Source organism: Mauremys mutica, chromosome 16, assembly GCF_020497125.1.
Source record: "Mauremys mutica isolate MM-2020 ecotype Southern chromosome 16, ASM2049712v1, whole genome shotgun sequence".
NCBI classification, from domain to species: domain Eukaryota; kingdom Metazoa; phylum Chordata; order Testudines; family Geoemydidae; genus Mauremys; species Mauremys mutica.
Genome location: NC_059087.1, coordinates 4,481,343 through 4,493,618, shown reverse-complemented (window position 1 = coordinate 4,493,618; position 12,276 = coordinate 4,481,343). Strand labels below are relative to the sequence as shown.

General features: G+C 43.2%; 1 protein-coding gene across 4 annotated transcripts in view; it reads right to left on the bottom strand.

Moving 5' to 3' along the window:
• Positions 1–12,276, bottom strand: part of CORO1C (coronin 1C) — a 79,520-nt gene that overhangs the window by 55,002 nt on the left and 12,242 nt on the right. Inside the window, exon 1 of one of the 4 annotated variants that reach the window (XM_044990183.1) lies at positions 6,776–6,795. The exons of the other annotated variants lie outside the window; for them this stretch is intronic. The gene's annotated coding sequence lies outside the window, so the exon portion shown is untranslated. Of the gene's footprint in view, positions 1–6,775; positions 6,796–12,276 lie in introns of those variants that run through there. 4 annotated transcript variants of the gene reach the window in all.

Sequence of the window (12,276 nt, the reverse complement as noted above, 5' to 3'; positions counted from 1 at the left end):
CATCTCACAAAGGCCACTCAAGCAGTGGTGCCAAGTCTCAATTTTATCAAGCCTTGTGATTCCCTAAAGCTACAGCTCCTGCAGTCATGGGAATATGTGAGAATCTCAGATTTCATTTTAAAAAGCAGAATGCTTTTAGCCCAGGGGAGTTGTGGAGGAAAGCTTGAAAACAAACTCTGAAGCCAATAAGAAGAGCCCAAAATGGGTTTTTTTAAATTACACAATTTCTTGGGGCTTGACTCGTGATTTTTGAATGCTGAGGGTTGGCAAAACGGCCACTATCAGAGACTGAGAATATAGACTACTGGCATGTTTTGATATAGGAACTCCTAGGCTGTCATTTTTTTAACATCTGTACATCATGCAATACACTTGTATAGCACTATACCAAGATTCATGCTCTGAGATCCTCTGATTGACAGGACTGAAGTAGTACAAAGTGTCTTACAACATTAATGACTTATGGCTCACTTCACCCTATTAGTTTCTTTTTACAGATCAGGCAATGGAGGCTCAGGGAGGTTAAGTGACTTGTCCAGGATCACACAGGATGGATGCCAATAGCAGAGGCAGGACTAAAAGCCAATACCCTGAGTCCCAGGTCTTGTGCTTGTAAACACAAGGCCATTCTTCCGTTGCATCTCATCATTTTGTATTAAGGGTTGGGACTATTCATACCAACTGCAGCAGTGAAAAAAACCTTTATTTTCAAACATTCAGAAAAATTTAACCCAGGCTTCACATTGTCACACATCACAGCCCTAGGATGTATCTTATTTGTGTACTGAAAAATAATCTGCCTGGTAAAGTAAAGTCTAGGCTGAACAAGATGATCCCACCCCTGACTTCAGTTCATTTTAAAGACAAAAAGCCAGACTACAAACTGTGAAATTTCCAGCTGTCCCAAAAAACCACCACGACCACCAGCAAGATTCAGTTATGTGAGGAGAACCTAAGCCACATAAACTAGCAGGACATTTGATATTATCCCAACTAGGAAGTGTAACAAACAGGGGCGGCTCTAGGAATTTGGCCGCCCCAAGCAAGGTGGCATGCCGCAGGGGGCATGTTGCCGGTCCCGTGGCTCCGGGGGACCTCTTGCAGACGTGCCTGCGGGGGGTGCGCTGGGAGGACGGCAGGCGGCTCCGGCGGACCTTCCGCAGTCATGCCTGCGGGAGGTCCACCCGAGCCGCGGGATCAGCGAACCCTCCGCAGTCATGCCTGCGGGAGGTCCGCTGGTCCCGCCCGCAGGCATGACTGCGGAAGGTCCGCCAGAGCCGCCTGCCACCCTCCTGGTAAAATGCCGCCCCAAGCGCACGCTTGGCGTGCTGGGGTCTGGAGCCGGCCCTAGTAACAAATTCAGAAATGTTAAAATTTTCAGTTTGACAAAGAAATGAATAAAAAGACTGCTCATGAAGAAAAATAGAATAAATAGAAGATAAATGAAGAGGGGAGTGAGATGCATTATAAATAAAGCAATAAACCGCACAACAAAGATCGAGGCAATGAGGGCAAAACAACTCATGAAACCCCAAACACTTGCACGCACAATGAAATCTAACAGAGACATTCAGTTACACTGCATCTATGCTCACAAACATTGGGTTAGACAAATGTAAAAGCACCCAAGCCCAGTCTATGCTACCGCTTCCACTTCTGCTTCCACCAGTGGAGCTGCACCACTGATGATGAACTATGGCTATAAAGCTTGCTCATTTAGACAAAGCCTAACAGGATAAGGAAACTATATCCCTCCATGGGGTACTGTCTTCAACCACCTCTTTAGGACCTCCAGATTAATGACTCTGAACAAAAATGAACTACTTGAAAGAAAAAAGGAGTCCTGGAGCAAATATCCAATACCCACAAAAGAACACGAAAGGCCTTACCCAGATTTCTCATCTGTTCCAACATGGGAGACTTGTTAGCTCTACTACAGTCTTGTTTTTGTTTCTTTAAACGGTGTAGGAAAGAAACCTTGGGGGGAATCCCTCCTCACATCCATATCTTTGTCCACCCACCAGAAACAGACCAATATCCTTCCCAACCTAGCCAATGGTCTTCTGTGCTTTTGCCAGAGGCATTGCTCAAGAGTAAAGGAAGGTGCTACCTACACTCTGAGGAACTGAATGCATCACCTCTGCAGCAACAGAGCTCAGGACTAGAACTGAGCCCATCGTCCGTGCTCAATCCTCTCTGCAAAACTACCACTCAGCAATCCTACTAGAAGAATCAAGCCCAGGAATCCAGTCAAGAGAGGTATGTAGATAATAAAATGCCTTCCTCTATGCAGCTGACCTAGTTTTCTTATCAGGGTAACAAAGTTAACAAGGCAGTATCAATCCGCTCGATTCTGCTACTCGACTCGCTGGCTTTTCTCACTCTTTTGAAGGTTACACATATGGGTCTCTTCCAGATTTATTTTTAATGAGCATGTCAGAGAATTTTTCTACCTGGGAAGCAAATTGTTAGGCACATACTGCCAAATGTGGGCTCTGGTCTCCCCACAACATGCACTTACTAGAGTTGAAAAAAACTTCTGCCCAATGGCTCAAATGATGGAAGGTGGTTTCCTACCAGGGCACTGGCCTTGGACGTCATTTGGAGTCTCAAACCCTACCTTTTCCAACTACCTCTGGTCAATCATCTAAGGCCTGAACACTTCGTTTGCAACATTACTGGAAGTCGTGATAGGGAAAGAGGATTTAAAATCCTTTTCTCCTATAGCTCCCCTCAGGAAACATATATGCCCACATCAGTTTTGATTATCATTTTATAAAAAGCATGAATTGCTTATTAATCAAAAAGGTGCACTAGCCACCACATCCGAAACTGAAGCTGATCAGAATCCAATCTAGCTGCCATTCCCATGGTAAATTGAGTCTGAAGCCAAATTACGACAGATACACTCAGGTGCTCAGACACCAGAGATGAGCCTAGTTATTCTCTTGAGGTATTTATACAAGCATAGGATTTCTCACTCTACAAACACTTAGTGAAGAAACAGATGTGAATAGTTTGATTAAGCTTAACAAGAGTAATAGCCACATAGAGAGAAGAATATAAACCCTATTGACTTTAAGGTATTGTTGAAAATGCTTCTTGAGTTATACAATCAACTAAATCATTCCAGCTACCAATTGAGAACTGACAGGAAAACGCATGAGAGGGAGAAAGCAGCTGAGGGCTTGATAAACTGCTCTATCTCCCCAAATTGCAACATGCCTTAACGTCTACAAGAAGAAACTGCAACACTGCAGATTTCTAAAAAAAGAACCTGCCTGATTGTGAAGGTGTTACAGGTGTCAATTCTCTTGATGCACTAAAATTTTACTATCTGAGAACTTCCACTACAAATATAAGTGGGACTTATGGTCAAATAAATTTGTTAGTCTCTAAGGTGCCACAAGTACTCCCCCTTCTTTTTGCTGATACAGACTAACACGGCTACCACTCTGAAACCTACACAACATAGCACAGCCAGAGCATGCAAACGTACAAGCCAACATTGAGTCAGACTCACCAAGTAAAGACACTTCCCCAGACAGCCCTGCCTGATAGCAAGCACTCTACTGGCTCTGCCTGATAGAGAGATGTATCAGGCAGAACAACAAGTGAAGCACCCAGCGCTACAGGTAGAGAAATAAAATAGGAGAGGAAGAATGAATGTTATCTAACCCACCTGTAGGGGAGGTAGGGAGAAGTGGGTAGCCAGGGGCACAAGAATAGAGTGCTCCCCTTCCAGCACACTGCCTCTGACATCCACTGAGATGTCTTTGCTACTAGCCTCAACTTGTTGGGCTAGTCCTACAGCTATGCAGAGTTGTCAGTTTGTTTGCTATCCAAAAATGTCCAACATAAGCCAATGTACCCAACATGTGCCATTTGGCCAGACCGGAGTTCCACTGGGCCAAATTAACCCCTGCAGTAACAGTGAACAGGGTAAATTAACAATAAGACATCTTCTCACTCTAAGAAATGTAACAGTCTTGAACTACTGCATTCTCAGTAATTTCTTAATCCAAATGCTCAGAACATTAGAGCCTTGTTTAGGGAACTAAACTAATCAGATTCCCCCACATCATGACTGCTAAGGGCATCTATAGAAGAAGCACCATTATTTGCAATTGTTCAGTATATTTTGAAGCCAGCAAAAGCAATCACTAATTGCCAGATACAAGATAGTAATTTCAATATGAAAGAGTAGATGACCTAAAGAACTGCTCGAGTCTGACAGTGCAAGTATTGCATAAGTGGTTTCAAACTTTAATATGTACAAATAAGCTGCAAAATGAATTTCTCAGCTGTCCCATCTGGGATTGGCACACATTTCTCCAGATCCACTTGAGATCCTGCCAGCTCCTCTGGCCAAGCAGCCAATAAGCCAAAGAGTAAAGCTGCCATTCTGTCCTGGTACCAAAACATGCAGTTTGCGAGGACGGGGAGAGGAGGGAGGGGAAGAAGAGAGAGAATAAAACTAACATCCAGATATTTCAATGCGTTAACTTGATTTTAAATCCTTATCCTGTGGTACCAGTTACAGCTCCTCCAGCATCTGTTTTAACAAAGGCTTTCAAGTTAAAACATGCTTCCTTTGTCTTACAGATGTTCTGTATCTTCAAACCTTTTCCCATTTCAGGCCAAAGTCATTATCCTGAATGACTGAAGTACAGACTCCACCCATACACACGACAGATATGGTTCACTTTAGCTAAGGGCATGTCTACACAGCAAAGGAAACCCCGCAGCTGGCACATGCCAGCTGACTCACCACAGAGTAGACTTCTCTGCTCAGGCTGGAGCCCAAGATCTGGGACCCTCCCACCCTGCAGGTCCCCCCAGGCTCCCGACGAAGCCTGGAAGTCTACACAGCAATGAGACAGCCCTGCAGCATGAGCCCACGTCAGATGGCACAGTGGGCAACCTGTGAGTTTTTCTTTCCTGTGTAAACATACCTTAAGAGTTCAGCTACCTAAGCAGGCAGGTACCAAAGCATTTGTGTAAGAGCAAGCACATTTGTCACCTCATTCAGAGGGCAGGAAAGAAACATTTTGTGCATCCGTAAGCCATTTAGTTACCTCAGCCTTTAACAACATACTTACATGGTGACACAACAACAAGATATTACACAAAGCAACGCTAACTTGGACAGTGGCCTGGATGGTGCATTACAAACAAGAAGAAAGTATATCAGGTGCAGGAGACAGAGGAAGCCCATTTACGGCAATCCAACACAGAGCATACTGGATGGTCCCCGATAGCCTGCCACCATCCCAACTGCAGAAGGCAAAGTCTCAGGCAGCAAGCACACTGAGGTGTGCTCTGATCTGCAGTAGGCACAGACTGATCTTGGGCGGCAAGGTGTTCTCAAAGAGGGACCCCCAGCTTTGGAAACTGCTTCTCTCCTTGGTGGGTCACAGCCTGGATTTGATAATCTTCAAGGCATGCTTTCAACTGGAAACCACTTCTCTAGACAGATACATCCCTGAGCCTGCACCTTAAACGCTGAACCCGTGAGCCAGTTCCCTACAGTACCACGAGGGTTGTTGGGCCAGACCATCGGAGGTGAGCAGTACCATTTACACTGAGACCAGTACAGGGTTTCAGCGTTTGCTATTTATTTTTGCACTGCCATAGCACCTTGGACTCCTAGCCATGGACCAGGACCCTACGGTGCTAAGAACGATACAAACACAGAACAAAGACAGTGCCTGTCCCAAAGCAATGCCACAGGGCAAGGTGTACAGTACAGAGGGACGTACACACATGCAGCTGATGTCTAGGGGAATAGGAGGCCAAATGAAGCTGTGCACCCCTTTTTGAGCAGAGCATTTTAAGATACAACACAAAACATTACAACAGATTGTTACTGTATCTTTCTGGAGAAGCATTTAGCACAGAGATGGCCCCTGGAAAGCACCATCCACCTCAGGGTAGGAAAGCTTAGTGCCTATGGTTCACGCTTTGCAAAGGCAGTAGAACTTTTCTTATCTATCTCTTACAACTAAAGCTAGCATGAACTGGCTCCAGTTTCTCCCCAACTTGCAAAGCAAATACAGCATGTCTGAAACTGTAAATACTTTAACCATAAACCATTATGGCATCTAGCTTACACAGCAATTCTCTCCACTCAATAAGCCAATCCTCTTGGGGGAGACAGCTTATATAATCGCATTGTTACATATCATGGGAAGATAAGCGACCATTTCTCATGTTTTAATTTCCTGAATACAAAGTTAGTTGCTCCTAATACAGTATAGTAAAGAGGCACTCAGATACCATGGTGAGTGGGATGGTACAGAGAAAATTACCTGCAAATTAGGGCATGTAGCCTATAGTTTAGAGCAGCAGCCAGGACTCCGATGTTCTAGTCCCAACCCTGTCACTGAATGACCCTAAGCAAGTCACTTAAATGCTCTATGCCTCAGTTTCCCAATCTGTAAACTGAGAATATTTATCTATTTCACTGGGATACTGCAAGATCTAATTGTAAAATTAACTGGAGATAATTTGATTAAAAGTGTTACATAAATGCAAAGTACAATTGTAAACATATGTGCACAGTGTGCAGATTGCACCAGTCAAGTAGTTACAGTGTCTAGGATGAACTGAAACAAAACTGGTTTTGTTTGTATTTAAAACAAAGAAAAACTCTGAACAGTTTCTAAAGAAAATATCAGTTATTATACTATGGGCTCCAGGACTGATTGATTGTTGATGACAATCTTCTACACTAAGAGCTGGTCTAGACTACTCTTAAGTTGATGTAACTTACATCCCTCAGGGGTGTGAAAAAGACATCCTCTGAGTGACGCATGTTACAGTGAACCACGCGCTGACCACACTGGTGCTATGTCAGCATGAGACGCTCTCCCATCAGCATAGTGTCTTCACCAGATGTGCTGCAGCTGCGCCAATGCAGCACTGTAGTGTAGACCAGTGGTTTTCAAACTTTGCGTTGTGACCCAGCACTAGGTCACAGAATGCCTTGCTCAGCACCCAGGAACCCTGGCAGCTGGCCAGTAAAAACTAATAGTCCCTACCTGTTCTGACACCGTGCTGCGCCCCGGAAGCGGCCAGCAGCAGGTCTGGCTCCTCGGCAGTTGGGCCACAAGGCTCCACACGCTGTCCCCACCCCAAGCACTGGCTCTGCACTCCCACTGTCCAGTTCCCAGCCAATGGAAGCTGGGGGGGGTCGGTGCCTGCGGGCGAGAACCGTGCAGAGCTGCTTGCGCGCCTCCACCTAGGAGCCGGACTTGCTGCTGGCTGCTTCCAGGGAGCAGCGCGGTCCACATGCCAGGACAGGCGGGAAGCCTGCCTCTGCACCCTGGCTGCGCCGCTGACCGGAAGCCGCCGGAGGTAAGCCTGCGCCTCAGCCTTGTGCCCCCCCAACACAGAGGCCCCTCCTGCGTGCCAAACCCCTCATCCCCGGCCCCACCCAGAGCCTGCACCCCCAGCCCTGCGCCCTGACCTCCCTCCCGCACCCCAAACCTGTGCCCCAGCCCTGAGCCCCCTCCCACACTCTTCATCCCCAGCTCTGTTGCATCACTGGCATCAACAATTTTCTTCAACTGGGTCACCAGAAAAAAGTTTGAAAACCACTGGTGTAGACTTGCCCTAAGTCATCATCTGTATATTCTGCCAGTCTGTCTTGTCTCTCTAGGGAGACAGATCACACTCTGCTTTGAACCAATTACCTCCCGCTAACTTCTACTGATATTAATTACACCCATGACAAACTGATTTGTCAGCGCTGGGTTGTGTCTGCCCCATGTCCAATTTCCGAGTTCGGAATATTTTAGGATGTCAATGTTTTGCTAGTTTTGTATGGTAAAGAAATCTTTCAAACTGCAGCATTGCGGGGTATCACCTTTGTACATTCACATGAGACATAATGGGTTTCCAAAGACTCAAGAACACAGTAACTATGGCAACAGCACAGAGGACAGGATGTGCGGTGGGAAGAGGGGGGTCTACAATTTTAAATATTTTGATCAAGAGTGACTTGAAGTCTCATTTCTACAGACAACTTGTCCCAGGGACTGAGTGTGTCGTGTGTTTCTTAGGTGAAGAAAGATGTAAAGAGCTTTCAAAAGAATCTTGAGCAAGAGCCTTTGAAAGCAGTGGTTGCGGGGGGGGGGGGGGGAGAATGTGGGAAATGGTTTTCTTTAAGGCAGACTACTGAACATTCACAGAATGCGAGGTAAGAGCCATGGCATCATTTGCAAGCAAATCACATCAATTCCAAACTGGCATTAGACCTACAGGATGTGTCTAGACACCACATATTATACCAGAGAGCCTCTGAGCCCCAGTCATGGACCAGGATGCCATTGTTCAGGACGCTCTACAAACAGAACAAAGAGATGGTCCCTGCCCCAGAGAGCTTACAATCTAAGTCTAAGAAATGAGAGAACAGATGGATACAAATAGACAGGGAAGTACAAGGAAACAGTGAGATCATAGTGATTATAACTCAGGTAAAACTGAAAGGTAACTGGAATCACAAATCCATTCTTAAAGACAAGGTTAAACTTTAGAATCAGATGTGAACCGACAAAAGCCAGAGAATTCCAGGCAAACGCTGCTAACTCCATCCTCAACACAATCACATTAGACTCCCTTGTTTTTAATCAGTTTGAATCACTATTGTTTTAATTTCATTCCCATTGCTTTTTTTTTTTTTTTTTTTTTTTTTAAAGTGGATGACTGAAGGAGAAAAGAAGGAAAAACTAATTATAATGGATTAAGAGACCCAGCTCACGGAAGAATCAGAATGATTTTTGTCAAAACACAGGATACCATGCACCATCACAGGGACTTCCAGCTACGTTCAGACCAGATGTAGCCTTTCACCACACACCAGAATGCCTCCTACAGAACCATTACATCAATCCACTGCAAAGATAGTGTGCATAGTTTTAAAAAGATATTATAATCTGGATAAGAAACAGAATTTGTAGTTCTTGAACTGCAGACCAATTATTCCAATTGTAGAATTAAAACAGACCAAAAAAGTGCAATTAAAAGGATTCTTCCTTCCTTCCTTCCAGACACCCCGCCACCCCAAAATAAACTCAGGCAACTCAACCTTGGGATATGATGCCTTGAAAAAGTTACAGAAATTCTCATTCCTTTCCTTGTTGGCCCTTCCTTTAAACTGCAGATTTAACTTTACCTTATTTAATTCAAGCTTATGCTCTCTCCTGCCTTTTATTTTTCTGGATGCATTAACATCAGTCAAAATGGGGGGCAGAGGGAGGGATTCACAGCTCATTTTTAAAGTTTTTTTCTACTTTATTTTTAATATTAGAAATTAAGGCCTTGTCTATCTTGGAAGACTTAGGACGAGTGACACCCCAGAAGTCAAGAAGGGCTTTTTAGTCATTGTTTACATTTAGTAAAAGCAGCAAAGAATCCTGTGGCACCTTACAGACTAACAGACGTTTAGGAGCATGAGCTTTCGTGGGTGAATACCCACTTCGTCAGATGCATTCACCCACGACAGCTCATGCTCCAAAACGTCTGTTAGTCTATAAGGTGCCACAGGACTCTTTGCTGCTTTTACAGATCCAGACTAACACGGCTCCCCCTCTGATACTTGACTGTTTACACTGTTCACCCTTTAACTTCAATGACTAATTAACATTTTGGATAAAGGACATCTATGTCAAAGATTGAGCAAACACCATTGTACATCACTATTGCATGCAGAGAACCTGCATAGATTCTAGTCACTTCACATTGCTCCATTAGTTATATATACATTTTGTAAGTAACAAACCACACCTACTAACATAACTGCTGATGCTCTAAAAAGTAAGCAGAGCTTTACAGAGCTTCTCACATCTGGGTCACTGGCCAATCCTGACCATAGCAGAGTGACCAAGAGAGACTACTATCTGCCATCTGTTCAGCGGCCAATATGAAAGGAGTTGGATGGTCTCAGTAGATTTCCTACTGGATCCTTATGAACATCTCATAAACCAGAACTAGCCCCCCTTTTAGAGATCTCCAAGAATAAAGATGCAGCTGCCCAGGTGGGCCCTCTAGAACAGAGTTCTGAGACAATGATGAGGCATCTTGGACCTATCACTGCTGTACCTGTGAGGCAGACACCTTTCATGAGCATCACTGTCACTTTTTTAAGCCGATCAAAAGTCAAGGACTAAAATTAAAACTTTTTAAAAAATTTAAATTGTTTTATTTAAGTTTGTCAATATGAGCATGGGATGAATTAAACTCATCCTAAAGAGGATTCAAATTGGTCAGAGAACAGACAGGAACTACCTAATGGCATGCTAACTGCACCTAGAATAACCAACTTTCAAAAAGCAGCCAGCCAGAGTCACTTCAGTTAACTTAAGTCTGTACTATCTTAGTTCTGCTATCAAGAGCTAATCCTAATAACTTCAGCATCACTTGCCCTTTATCAATTATAGCACTACAAAGAAACATCAGTTCACATTTCACCAGCCTGGAGCAGTTGACATTCTGATTCTTGAAACAGTTGTTGTGGTTGTGGATTTTAAACAAGCAGTTTCTAACCAACCTGACTCAATAGTCAGTCACCACAAGGCAAATGGGTTCAAGCTTTTTTTTGTGTGTGTGAAGGGCGGGAGGGAGAGGGGGAGTCCAGGAGAAACACAGTACATTATAATTTTGTTCATATACACTTAAAGATTTTAAACTAGGGCACTTCAACCCCTCAGTGACTTACTGTTCCACTACATCCTTAAGGAGGCACTGAAATATTCATAAAAAAATGTTAAGCCTAAACAAACATACAAAAATATATATTTAAAAATCAGAAGAATGTGCTTGTGAGTTTGCATGAAATGACATTCTTAACCCTGGGAGTGGTGCATTGATGACTTCACCAAGCAGAAAACTCAGGCCAGGAAGTGTTTTGCTCATGTCCTCAAAATAGGAAGCCGGCACCCAATCTCATTTTATTCTACCAAGGCAACAGTGAAATTGAAAACAGTCACTTACATGCTCTTGCAACTAAAATGCAATGTTGTGCTTAAATGGGACATTTTATGAAGTCGTCATTAAAATCTTTAAGTTACCTGATTGTTAAGTGTATATATCCTTCAACTTCTCTGAGCTATATCACTAAGGAAAGCAGATATTTTATTTTTTCGAGCATTCCATTTCATTGCTATTACACTGAATCTCTGCCTCGTGCTTGGAGTGAATCCCAGAAGTGACAGATGCAATAAGCATGAAGATTTAACTTGAAAAACCCAATGATGTTTGAAAAGGCAGCTCACTAGAAGACAGAGTAATCCCAACACAGTACATAAAAAAGAGACAAATGCTGATTAAAGCAATCTGTGTGCAAGGCTACAAATGACCATTAAAAATTTACCATTTTGAAGAGTGATATCAAAAACAAACACAAGGCACATACTCCCATATGCACATTACAGGTTGTTGGGTCTTACTGTAGCTATTGCAAATACACAAAAAATAAATGTGCTTTGGCTTTGTCACAACAGTACTTGATCTTTTACCTCTGTAGTGTGCACACAACCTTTAGCAAACATGAATATTAGCTGTAACAAGATGCGTCAGCGAGCGTATAGCAATCTGATTTTCTCTTCAGTGCATGAAAGCATTTCAAAGCTTGCTGTTAAAATCCACTTTCATACATCCCCTAAGGTATTTGCCATTTTCTCTAGCCACACATCCCTATTACATATGGGCATATTTCATTCCTATGGCATGCACTGTGTCAGTTCACACAGCCTCCAATGTGCACACATGGCTTCTACTATCATGCTCTTCTCTACATGTGTATGTAAATAGAGGTTAACTTCAAATAGTTTATCTATAACCCATCCAAAGGCTAAGCAAGGACTGGTATTAGTAAATGGGCTGCATCAGTTAATAGTTTTCAAAAAAACAAGTTATCTTATATGTTGCTAATATCTTAGGCCTGATTATGCAAACCTGCATGCATAGTTCCAACAGCTCTACTCATGTATGCATTTCCAGGATTGAGACTTTTGATTAATAATACGAAAAAATCCAACCACTAATGTACATCAATTGTTTTGAACAATAAGTGCACCAATTATTTTCTACTTTTGTTTCCAGACAGCTTCTAGTCAATTTCATTATGAGGTTCTCATGCACTGTCACAATACTGCATTGTCTGCAGTTGAAACACTACAATGGAATGTTTATTTGTTTAAAAATGGTAGCTATTGTATTGTGATTTATTGAAAATATTTCTAATGATCTTTAATTTTGTAGAAGCTTTTTTTA